Here is a 10,841-nt window from a genome sequence, read left to right on the forward strand (position 1 = left end):
TTCATCTTGAGCATTGATTGCGTTGAGCTGTTCCCTTGGGTTGGGTTCAGTATTACTTGGAAAGCAGCCTTGTGGTCATTCAGAGATTAGTTTAGACAGCTGGCTTATCTGAGTTTCGAGCCCTTGGATCAACGCTTGTTGATTTTTAAGTGCTATCTCAGTGTTCTGGAAATGGGTTTCTGACACCAAAAATAAATTTAGATAGCATCTCTTCAAGGTTCGGTTTCTTTTCTTGTTGATAGGGTGGTTGTTGAAAACCCAAATAATGTTGTGGCTTTTGATTTCCTTAACCTCCCCACGAGAAATTGGGATGGCTCCTCCAGCCTGCATTATAAGTGTTACTATATGGGTTATTTTAGGATCTAGAGTTATTGTTACCCATATATTGGACTTGTCCCTCCTCGATGCTAGGGTTGAAGGGTTGATACTCTGTGCATGCTCCTCCTTTATCCATCTAGCACTTCATTATTGGAAGTACCTGAGTAGAACCAAGTAAACCGTCAATCTTTTTATTTAGAAGTTCTACCTGGTTTGACAGCATAGTAACGGAATCGATGTTATAAACGCCTGCTGTTTTAGTTGGCTTAGTCCTTATGACTTGCCACTGATAGTTATTCAGTGACATCTCTTCAATAAATTCGTAAGCCTCTTCAGGTGTTTTGTTGTTGATGGTTCCCCCGGCTGTTGCATCAATCATTTGCCTTGTCGAGGGGTTCACACCATTGTAGAATATTTGAACTTGCAACCATAGAGGTAACCATGATGAGGACACCTTCACACTAGGTTCTTGTATCTCTCCCATGTATCGTAAAGAGTTTCTAAGTCCATCTGCACAAACGAAGAGATATCATTACGTAATTTGGCTGTTTTAGCCTGCGGGAAATATTTTAATAGAAAATTTTCGGCCATTTGTTCCCAAGTAGTAATTGACCCTCGTGGTAACGAGTTCAACCACTGTTTAGCTTTGTTCCTCAATGAAAAAGGGAATAACTGAAGACGAATGGCATCGTCAGAAACACCATTAATTTTAAATGTATCGCAGAATTCTAGGAAATTTTCCAAGTGAGTGTTTGGATTCTCGTACTATGTATGATTATGCAAATCATTTGAATAGTGTTAGGTTTTGGTTCAAAATTATTTGCAGCAATAGCAGGCCTAACTATACTTGACTAAGTTCCTGTTAAAGTAGGTTTAGCATAATCATACATAGTACGAGGAGCAGGATTTTGATTAACAACAATCGCAGGAGGTAGCAGATTTTCTTGGTTTTCAGCCATCTCCTCGGTTGTGGTTGAAGTATCATCATTTTGCTCGTTTTCTTTGTATCTTAAGCTTCGCCTTATTTCTCTTTGGTTTCTGCGAATTGTGCGATCGATTTCTTCGTCAAAAAGTAGTAGTCCTGATGGGTTTCTTTTAGTCATAAACTATAAAAATCTGCCAAGATAAAGAAAAAGTAAATTAATAAATAATAATAAAAATAAAATAGAATTAACTTGTAAGAAAAATAAATGGCTAAAGTAATAAAAAGTGAGTGTTCATAATATCTTAGTTCCCCGGAAACGGCACCAAAAACTTTATCGCGATTTTCGTGACAGGTAAGTTTTATATATTTATAACTAATCGTTCTTGAAACTAACTATTATCACGATGTAGGCAAGTGTACCTATCGAACAGTAGTATAGTTTTAGCAAGACCGTATTGTCGAGCCCAAAGGAGCTAAAAGTACTAGTAATGACTGTCTTTTTATTATCTAGCCTAAGAATAAGGGAGTTTTGTTTTAACTAACTAATTATCTAAACTAAGAATTTACAGAAAATAGAATTGGGGAATTACTTTTGGAAAAATGATTGAATTAAGACAATGCCTAAGGAAGAATCCACCAAGACTTCACTTGTTATTCTGACTCTGAATCGAACTATTTATTTATTTAACTTGTTCCGTAGAGATCCTTAAGTTATGTTATTATCCCTATTCAAGACTAATAACGTCTAATCCCTAGATTGAATAATTGGGTCTTTTCTCTAATTAACACCCTAGGGTTACATGAACTCGATCTATGGATCCCCTTATTAGGTTTCACCCTAATCCGGCAAAATCTTGTCACCCTATCTCTAGGCGCGCAATTAACTCCACTTAATTATGATAAATGTACTCTTAGACAGGGTCTATTCCTCCTCTAAATAAGAGCTTATCTTGAATCAGTATCCTGGGATATCAACACAAGAATTAAGAACACATAATTAAGAACAAGTTAAATATTTATCATACAATTCAGAAAATAATAACAAGATTCATCTTAGGTTTCATTCCCCTTAGGTATTTAGGGGATTTAGTTCATAACTAAAAGGGAAACCATCTTAGAAGAATAATGAATACAAAACATAAAGAAAACCCAAAACTCCTGAAGGGAAATTGAGGGGAGATCTTCAGTCTTGATGGTGAATTCAGCTTCTGAGATGGATCAATCGGCTTCCCTTGAGTAGTTCCCTACCTCTTTTTCTCCGTCTCCCTTTTCTTCCTCCTTAGGGTGTATTTATAGGCTTTGGAATGCCTAAGAACCCTCGAAATTGGCCTTTTTCGAATTGGACTCAACTTGGGCTCGGCAGGGACACACACGTGTGACACGCTCGTGTGCAATTATTTCAGGCTGTGCTTGAACCTGTTAGAATGGCACGGGCATGTGTTCTACCTGTGTGAGTCGTGCTTCGATTCTGCCAAACTGATACGGCTGTGTGGTCTGCCCGTGTGAGGAAGTCCAGCATGTTGATTTCGTACTTTGGCCCATTTTCTCTATTTTTGGCCCGTTTATCGTTCCTTTCGCTCTCCTATGCTCTTTTAAGTATAAAACATGAAATTAAGGCATTAGGAGCATCGAATTCACCAATTCTAAGGAAAAATCATCCATAAATTGTGTTAAGCTTGGGGTAAAAATATGTATAAATTGCGGTTTATCACATCCCCCTTTATGTAAGTAATTATCTTTAATTCCAAATTGACAATGGTTGAAATCCTCACTAAAGGTTCACTCAAATCACTCAATGTGTTTAAGGTTCAATGATTAAGAACTCATTAGTCAAACATGAAATTTTATTACCATAGGCTTGCATGAAAAATCAAATCTCCACCACTATCAATGAGCTGATACATAAATCAAAAGGTCTTTGAAGGGTTGTAACGGGGCTTTGGGTTAAAGATGTGGATACAGGCTAAAAAAGACAGTTAGAATCGAGATTAAATTGATAAATTACCTAACTGGAAAAATAACTAACATCAATTAAATAAACATGAGCTTCTTCTCAGAGTATGGAGTTAAATACTTAAGCTCAAAAATAAAGAATTACTACCAATATGTATGTATATATGTAGATATATATATTTAGAATAAGAACAAGTACAAGTATAAGAGAGAATTATATGATTTGAATGAAAGAATATAGTTAAGCAATTAACCAAATCAAATTTCAACAAAAAGGGAATCAATAAAATGGGAAAAATTCTCAACGAATCAAAAAGTGTCAATTGTGTAAGGGTAAATAAGAAACAAAAAATAGTTTGTTAAGCTCAAAATGGGTTCACTAAGGGTCAATTGTGTGGGTAGTCTTTTTATGGGAAAAATAGGTTAAAAACCTAAGTGCCTTTATCATTTTCGTATATCAAATCAAAGGTGTGGTCTTGACATGTATAATCGATGCAAGTTTTAGAATGACAAATCAATGTTGACACACTCATAATCAATAAAATCAATGAGCAAGAAAAATATATGCTCTAAAAGGCTCAAAATCTCCTAAAATTATAGGTTTTTGATGTCAATCCTGTAAATTCAAAACCTCAAGATAATACCTCAATTCAGGGAAACAACCTAGAAATTTTACTTTTCAAAAGTTTCAACTTATCATACTTGATTCTCTAATGTGTTAAAGTTTAAAAAATTAATGCACAGTTACCTATGATTTAATTCAAAACATATCAATAAAAATCATAGATCAATCAAAATTTACTCCAAAAAAAATATGAGAAAATTATTTGAGAACAAGATAAAAATTCAGGGATTTCTGATAATCACATAAATAACCTCTCCACACTTAAGATGTACATTGTCCTCAATGTACAAATATAAATAATAAGAATATAAGTATAATATCAGAAGAGAGGGAGAGAAGCGAAACTACCCTGAAATATTTGGATGAGATCCTTGGAGTAGCGAAAGCGAGAATTGTAGATAAAGTCGAATAAAAGGCGTGATTTTTGAGGTACTAATAAGAAAATAAACACAACTGGGGAAGAGAATTAAGGGATAATTCGATAATAATCATAATGATAAGCATATTTTAAAACATAAAACATAAGTCTTCAAAAATAAATAAAGGAAAATAAAAATAAAAAAAATAAAAATAAAAGGGATTCAAAAGTCCTCATCATCAGAGTCGTGAGCTGGTGGCGGTGGAGAGAAGATATAGAGGTGGTGGCAAATATGTCGGAGAGTGGCATCGATGCTGTCGAATCGCTCGAAACACTGCTGTTCAAAGTGAGTGAATCGCTTGGATAAATCTGTCAAAGTGGCAGCAGGAGGTCGGTGACTCGGTGGTGGTGGTAGGGGTGGATCCTCGTAAGGGGGAGGGACATCATCAGTAATGTCCTCTGGCACATCCTGATCAGCAGAGTGGACGAGTTTGTACTGAGGAGGGTGGACTCCACGGCATCGCTCTATGATCCACATGTGGATCATGCTGGAAATTCCCTGCAGAGACATCTGACCGACTAATGTGAGTGTCGATGACATCTCTAGAGTGTCAAAGAGGCTGAAGTGTCGAGCGAGGTGAGTCACGTAAGGGCCAAGGTAGATGGGGCCCCTCCTATGGCGATCCGTCTGGTGGCGAAAGACAGGGGCGATAAAATATGGTAAGTCAAATACATGGTCAGTCGCCATGCTCCATAGGAAGTACGCGTCGGTGGTTCTAACTACTTCTGTGCTCTCTCTCCTCCCAGTTAAAGTGTGAGCCAGTATGGCATGGATATAGCGTAATGCTGGAGGGAGAGAAATCGCCTTCGAGTGACTTGCATCATAAGGAACCGTGCGTAAGGTCGGTCCAACAGCAAGATGGCGAATAGCGTATGTGGCGGTGAAGCTATAGAAAATTCTCTGAAGCCATGAACTCCTTCGTGTAGAGGCCCAAAGTAGCTCCAAACTCGGGTACACACCTATGCCTGACAAGTCCACCAAGTCTAAAAACGATAGTACCAGCCTCGTTATGTGTATTCATCACATGCTGTAGGTGGAAAGTAGTACAGAATTCCAATGTCAGCTCTGCATAGGTAGGCTCGATAATTGAAAATAATCGATTCCATGAGGTAGTATCAAGATGGAAACGAATAAGGTGAGCAAGGTGGACCTACTCCAATGCGGCCCAGTCAATACATCTGCCCACACCCAGGGTCACACGCGCAAAAGCTGAAACAAGTTGTCTTGTGGGCTTGACGAGAATCGAAGTAGAGGGTGACGAGCTTCGTTCGATGCGCTCGAGGAGGTTGCGCCAGGACCTTTCCACTTTTTTGAAGCGAGGACGGCAACTTTAGATTTTCCTCGAGTGTTTGTCATAATAGATCTGCAATAATAAAAGAGCGTATCAATAACAAATGTATTGCAAAATAAAAGCAAATAATCCTAAAATAAAATTTTACTCCTAAAACAGAATATTCGATAGCAAAGTAAGTAAACTTCATAAAGTGGCTCTACGTAGAAGGTCAATAATAATTATATAAATAACTAAATCCAAACTAAACATGAATCAGAACTAAAAGACAAAGTAGGCTAGACTTAAAAAAGTACTGACAATAGTAATGAAGAATGAAAAGAAAAATGAGTAGAAAACAATCATATTACAAAGAAAAGTAAGAATCACAAATATATAGATAAAAGAGGAAATTCAATGCAAAGGTTAAATAGAAATCAAATAGTGGGTAGCATACTAATTAAAATAAAATAAAATAATAAAGAAATAGAATAAGCATAAGAAATAACTAACATCAAATACTGTTATTAATAAATGTTAGGAGTGAAAGGGGGAACTGAAATTGGTGATGGTCGATCAGAGGGAATGACGCCGATGGTCAGTTCGAAGGGAGGTGGGGGGAGGTGGTTAGTGGTCTTTGAAAGAGGGAGAAGAGAAGAGGGGGAAAAGGGAAAGGAAGGGGACAAAAGACAAAAATAAAGTGAGATGTATAAGGGAAAGGGAGTTGACGATGAGCGAAGCAGCTGGTGGCCGATGGTAAGGGGAAGAAGAAGACTGTGGTGGCAGTTAAGAGAGTTTGAGGAAGAAAAAGATAGGAGAAAATGGAAAAAATAAAAAAAAATTAGGGTTGGCGGTTTAAAAGGGGACACAGTTGTGTAAGGCCTGTGTTGGGCCACACGGTCATGTCACACACCCGTGTGACAAGAGTTTAGCCCGTGTTTGTCGCGAAAATTGAATGCCCAATGGTCACACAGCCTGAGGACACGCCCATGTGGCGGTCCTGTGTGGTGCACACGACCGTCACACGGCCGTGTTCCATGTCCTACGCTTCTCCCACGCTCATGTGGTACCCTACACGCCCATGTGTCTGAACACAGGGCCGTGTACCTTGCCCATGTGGCTCCCTGACTTATTTAAAATTTAAAAATTTGGCTCCGATTTTCACACGGCCTTAGACACGCCCGTTCACACAACTGTGTCGCATGGCCATGTGGATCGAATTCATGACCGTGTGGCTCGATACTTAGGGAATTTTTAGCCCTGTTTTCATACGGCCAAGGACACGCCCATGTGTCCAGGTCGTATAGGTCACTGTCCCTGCACAAAAACAGTAAAAATAGCTAAAATAAACTAGTTAGTGGTGTTAGTGCTCGAGTTGCCTCCTGAGAAGTGCTTATTTAGAGTCTAAGCTCGTCTTACCTCTCATTTGCATGATTACGGTGGATCACGGAGTTGAGACTCCTCTTTCTCAATATGAATTCTATTATCCTCATAAAGTTTAAGTCGAGTAATATTTACCTTAAAAGTGTCGAATTGAGAATGATTTACCTCGACTGTATTGTATGGGAAAACATTCAGTACCGTGAACGGAATCGCTCCATTTGTATTAAGCTTTGAAGTAGCAATTTGGATCCTTTTCATCTAACAATACTTTATCCCTAACCTTAAATTGCGTTGTTTCATTCCTACGCTTATCGAGGTGTCACTTTGATTCATCGTTTACTTTTGGTTTCTCCTTGACATGTGTTCGCCATTCATCTAGTTCATCGATCTGAAGCCTTCGTTCTTCGTGAGTCGCTCTATTTTTGTGGCATGGATTAGAATGAGGCTCCATCACGTTCTTCCTAGGGGACTTCTGTAAAGAAGTTTGAGTTGTAACATTATTTAAATTAATTAAGTCGTCTCAATTACTAGATATTTTAGTAGAATCACGAGCTTGGAGAGTAATCATGTCATCCCTTACACGAAGTATTAGTTCACCTGTGCCAACATTAATGATAGTCCTAGCATCGCTAAAAAGGGTCGTCCTAAAATCAAAGGCACGTCACTATCCTCTTCCATGTCTAGAACAACCAATTGGGCATATAAATTTATCAATTTTGACAAGTACGTCTTCAATAATACCTCTAGGAAATCTAATTGTTTTATCTGCTAATTGAATGCTCATCCTAGTTTTTTTGGGTTTCCCAAGACCAAGTTGTTTAAACATTTTATAGGGCATGACATTAATACTTGCCCCTAAATCAGCCAAAGCATTGTTAACGTTTAAACTACCAATTAAGCAAGGAATCGTAAAACTCCTTGGATCCTTCAACTTGTTGGATAGTCTATTCTGTAGAAAGGCTGAGCAGATTGCGTTCAACGCCATATGTGACGCATCACCCAACTTCTGCTTATTTGCTAAAAGCTCTTTTAAAAATTTGACTGCATTTGGCATCTGCGAAAGAGCTTCAATAAACGGTAAGTTAATATGTAATTCCTTTAATAGTTTAAGGAATTTACCAAACTGTTCGTCCGAGTGGTCTTTCCTTGTCACACTAGGGTATGGCATATGAGGTTTATATTCTCTACTTACCAGTTTTTACTCACAGTGGTCCACTTCATCGTTACCTTTACTTACCACAAGTCCTTACCTCAGTTTTGGTTTAGGTTCAACTAACCCTTCTTCATCTCGAACAGTAATCGCATTAATCTATTCCCTTGGGTTAGTTTCAGTATTACTTAGCAACCTACCTTGTGGTCATTCAAAAATCAGCTTAGCAAGCTATCCTATTTGAGTTTCGAGCCCTTGAATCGAAGCTTGCTGATTTTTCAAAGCTGTCTCGGTGTTTTGGAAACATGTTTCAGATACCGCGATGAATTTTGTTAGCATCTCCTCAAGGTTCGGCTTCTTCTCCTGTTGGTAAGGTGGTTGTTGAAAACCTGGAGGGTGTTGTGGTCTTTGCTTTCCTTGACCTCCCCAAGAGAAATTGGGATAGTTCCTCCAACCTACATTATAAGTGTTACTATACGGGTTATTTTGAGGTCTAAAATTATTATTACCCATATATGGACTTGTTCTTCCTTGGTGATAGGATTGAAGGATTGATATTCTGTGTTATGTACTCCTCCTCCATTTGAATCACACCTCATCACTGGATGTACCTGAGTAGAACCATACAAACCATCAATCTTTTTATTTAAAAGTTCTACCTGGTTAGATAGCATAGTAACCATATCGAGGTTGAAAACACCAACAGCTTTCACCAGCTTCGTTCTCATGACTTGCCACTGATAGTTATTCAGTGACATCTCTTCAATAAATTTGTAAGCCTCTTTAGGTGTTTTATTGTTTAACGTTCCACCGGCAGCTGCGTCGATAAGTTGCCTTGTTGAGGGGTTCACACCATTGTAAAATGTTTAAACCTGCAACCACAGAGGTAACCCATGGTGAGGGCACCTTCTCAATAGGTCCTTGTATCTCTCCCATGCATCATAAAGAGTTTCTAAATCCATCTGCACAAAAGAAGAGATATCATTCCTTAATTTAGCCGTTTTAGCCGGCGGAAAATATTTAAGTAAAAATTTTTCAGTCATTTGTTCCCAAGTAGTGATTGACCCTCGTGGTAACGAGTTTAACCACTCTTTAGCTTTGTTCCTCAATGAGAATGGGAACAGCTGAAGGCGAATGGCATCCTTAGAAATTCCATTGATCTTAAAGGTTTCGCAGAATTCTAGAAAATTTACTAAATGAGTGTTTAGATCCTCATCCTGCAAACCATCAAACTGAACAAACTGTTGTATCATTTGAATTGTGTTAGGTTTCAGTTTAAAATTATTTGCAGCAACAGTAGGCCTAAATATACTTGATTCAGTTCCTGTTAAAGTAGGTTTAGCATAATCATACATAATACGAGAAGTAGGATCCTGATTTACTGGGTTTGCAGCAACCACAGGAGGTAGTAGATTATTTTGATTATCAGCCATCTCCCCAGTTGTGGTTTGAATATCATCCTCTTGCCCTTCCTCTATGTATCGTAGGCTTCGCCTTATTTATCTTCTGTTTCTACGAGCTGTGCTTCGATCTCACTATCAAAAAGTAGAGGTCCTGATGGGTTTCTTCTAGTCATAAACTATAAAAACCTGTCAGAAGTAAATAAAAGAAAATTTAATAATTTAAGCAAAATAAAATTAAATTACAATAAAAATAATAAAAAAATGGCTAAAGTAATAAAAATTAAGCGTTCCTAATATCTTAGTCCCCGACAACGGCGCCAAAAACTTGATGGTCGTGAAACTACCTAAAAATTCGACTTAAGGCAACTGCACTTATCGAACAGTAGTATAGTTATGGTGAGACCGAAAATATCATATCCACAAGGACTAAAAGTACTAGTAATTACTATCTTTTTATTATCTAGCCTAAATTTTAAGAGAATGTTTTTAAACTAAACTAATTATCTAATTAACTAAGATTACGACATAGATGAAAGTTGGAAAATACTTTAGGAAAACCAATAGGGAAGACAATACCCAAGAAAGAATCCACCTAGACTTCACTTATTACCTTTGACTTAGACGATTTATTCACTTGACTTATTCCGTAGAAAGATTCCCTTATTAAATTTGACTCTAATATGGCAGATTTATGTCATCCTATCTCTAGGATTGCATGCAACTTCCCTTAATTATGAATGATCTACTCTTTAAACAGAGACTTTTCCTCCACTGAATAAGCACATTAAAAGCCTAAATTAATATCCTAGAATATTAAAACAAGGATTAAAACTCACAATTAAGAATAAGAACAAATATTTATCATATAAATCAAAGAGTAATAAGATTCGTCTTAGGTTTCATCTTCTTTAGGTATTTAGGGAGTTTAGTTCATAATAATAATGGAAAACATCTCAAATTTTGGAGAACAACAAAACATAAAGAAACCTAAAGAACTTCTAGGAAATTGGATGGAAATCTTCAATCTTGATGTAAATCCTGGCTCCGAAGTGATTCCGATGGCTATTCTCGAATATTTTCTGCCTCCAACTCTCTGTGTGTCCCCTCAATCCTTTTCTAGGGTGTTCATATAGTCTTTAGAATGCTTCCAAACCCTTAAAAGTGGCCTTTTTTGAGTAGAAATAAACTTGGGCTCGACAAAGACACGACCTTGTGCCACACCCGTGTGCAAGTGCTCAAGCCGTGTGTAATTCTGAGTTGGTTTCTGGTCAACACGGCCATGACACACGGGCGTGTGGTCTACCTGTGTTCCTCACACGGGCGTGTGGTTTACCCGTGTGGAAGTGCCTAGGCCGTGTAAAACACTGTTTTAAGCCCAATTTGTCCCTTTTTGAC

General features: G+C 37.8%; 2 non-coding genes across 2 annotated transcripts; both read left to right on the top strand.

Moving 5' to 3' along the window:
* The first annotated feature begins 754 nt into the window (after window positions 1–754).
* LOC128281687 (small nucleolar RNA R71) lies at window positions 755–858 on the top strand. The gene has a single exon (XR_008271944.1). It is a non-coding gene; the product is annotated as a small nucleolar RNA R71 (small nucleolar RNA).
* An 8,073-nt stretch (window positions 859–8,931) lies between these two features.
* On the top strand, window positions 8,932–9,038 carry LOC128282214 (small nucleolar RNA R71). The gene has a single exon (XR_008272428.1). It is a non-coding gene; the product is annotated as a small nucleolar RNA R71 (small nucleolar RNA).
* The last annotated feature ends 1,803 nt before the right edge of the window (window positions 9,039–10,841 follow it).

This window comes from Gossypium arboreum, chromosome 1, assembly GCF_025698485.1.
Source record: "Gossypium arboreum isolate Shixiya-1 chromosome 1, ASM2569848v2, whole genome shotgun sequence".
In the NCBI taxonomy this organism is placed as follows: Eukaryota; Viridiplantae; Streptophyta; class Magnoliopsida; order Malvales; family Malvaceae; genus Gossypium; species Gossypium arboreum.